Source organism: Thermobia domestica, chromosome 13, assembly GCF_964235325.1.
Source record: "Thermobia domestica chromosome 13, izTheDome1.hap1.1, whole genome shotgun sequence".
In the NCBI taxonomy this organism is placed as follows: Eukaryota; Metazoa; Arthropoda; class Insecta; order Zygentoma; family Lepismatidae; genus Thermobia; species Thermobia domestica.
The window spans coordinates 128534014-128536314 of NC_137466.1; positions in this window are offsets into that span (position 1 = coordinate 128534014).

Sequence of the window (2301 nt, forward strand, 5' to 3'; positions counted from 1 at the left end):
GAAAGGCAGAAGGAAAAGCAGAAAGAGGAAGACCAAGGATATCTAAATGCAGTTACAAGAAGAGGCCTTATCAAAGTATAAAACAGCTCTTCCAAGCGAGAGAAAAGTTTTAAAATTTCCATGTTGCCCACCAACCTATGATTGAGGTGAACAAGAAGAAGCAAAATATAGAAGAAGACGAAGAGATGAGGGGAAGACCGTGGAACATGGAAGTTTCTGAGTTGCAGCAAGTGACCTGTCAATAACGGCAGAATACCTACGATGATGATGATGATGATTACAAGAAAAAGAAAGTACTGTATATACTTATATACTGTATGTACTTATGTATGTACTTATATATTATTACTGTATATACTTATGTAAAGAAGCAGAACCGAAAAATTGCAACAAATAATATCATTAAACAGCCTACGACGTCCTGTGTTATATTTCTGTTTAATACGCAATTCGGATAATATTGATAACGGAATGCATTTTGAAACGAAGTTAGTGTATTATTATTAAATTGACGTTTTAAGACAACTTGGACATCCATTTACCTGCTCATAATCGTAAACCTTTCTTACTACTTTGGGTTATAGTACTTAGGGTGGTTCTTTCCTTAGAATATATCGCCTTCTGAATGGTACATCTCTTGTGAAGTGAGCGAAGGATCAATATAGTAAGTAACGTTTAACAACCAGAGAGGATAAATTTACTAATTTGAGGGAGAAACTTCCTGAATTGGCAACCCCTATTTATCGTCCCAGCCCAGGACATTCTGTTTAAGAAAGTTTCGACAGAATCTAGACTCGCCCCAGGGTGACTTGAAATTCAACGGGGGAAAATTGCTTTGCGCCGACTCTTCAGGACCGAGGAGGAAGGAGAGCTTGCAAACAAAGTGCACACGGAAGAGGCTAAAAGCGATTTTAGCTTGAGATGAGAGGCAGAGAGAGAGAGAGAGACCAAGCAACCCCCTCAAACCCCTCTCTCGTTCACAGGCTCCCCCGCACTGCTACTTGCCCTTTCCTCCCTCCCCGAGGTCCGATTAGAGATGAACAACATTTATTTCAGTCGCACGACTCGGCCAAAAAACTGGAGAGCTGTGTTTGTGTCTGCGTGTGGGCCTCCTATGGCGTTTGAACAACGATACTTCTTCCAAGAGTTCACAACGGAAGGAAAAAGAAAAAAGGAAAATAAACAACACATATTAGGAAACTGCCCTACCACAATATTGGGGGGCAAAAACATGACGGAATGTTTTTATCACACACTGACTGAAGGAGAAATAAGACTAAAACATATGTAAAGAGCAAAGGCAAGAAGGGACTGACAATTTGATTCTTTTATATCTCTTTTTTTTCACTTTTATTTTTTATACCAAAGAAAAGGAGAAAAAACTGAATGGAGGTTTATACGATAAAAATAAATGGGTTAATGTTTACATTTCTATTGACATTATGTTCGATCTTTGTAAGCATTATTGTTTTATTAGGCTCCTGCACTGCCTTTCCGAGAAGGTGAATAGTTGAGCATATTTCTGTGCGTACGGTTTGTCCTGAGTTTGTCTCCCGTTAGAAAATAAAATGAAATCTAAGTCCCACGGTTGTGTCGACTAGGCTAAAGAAGACGATGATAATGAGAAATGAATGATATGGTGGAATGAAGAAAGTAGAAGGAAACGGAAGAAAACCCACGCACATGGTGTTTGTCTACCACAAAGCTCACTTGGCGCGAGCTGAAATCGAACTAAGGACCCCATGCACGAGAGGTAAACGCTCTACCACTGAGCCACCACAGCGTATCCCGTTAGAGAAGAGATATATTTGATTTGTATTCTATTTCATGTTAAATTGACTGTCTAACGTAGTACCGTTCCTTTTCAGGTCCGAGGCTATTATATGTATATGAAAGACTTGCCCTACTGCTTACAGTGAAATCTCAGCCGCTACTCAGATTTACAAAAACACCTACCGGGAGTCTAACGGTGGATTGTGAAGGTTCTCACTGTCTGAGTTTACGTAGAGTTGATCCTGAAAACGGACGTCAAAATAAAATCAATTTCGTAGGTTCTTTTGTGGCTTAGTAGTTAGCGTGCTTTATTTCGCCACGTACGAGAAACATGGCTTTTATTCTTGGGGGACGCTTATGTACTCCGAAATCCACGTGAGATAGAATCATGCGAACTAGAAAGGGGGAAGACGTCTATTCTAGAGCCATTCCAAGTTTAAAAGAAAAGTGTTGAATCTATTCAAAATTTGTTTTGTTTACAATGAAATATTTTTGTGGCGTGCCTTTGGTGTACCTAGAAAAGCCTCG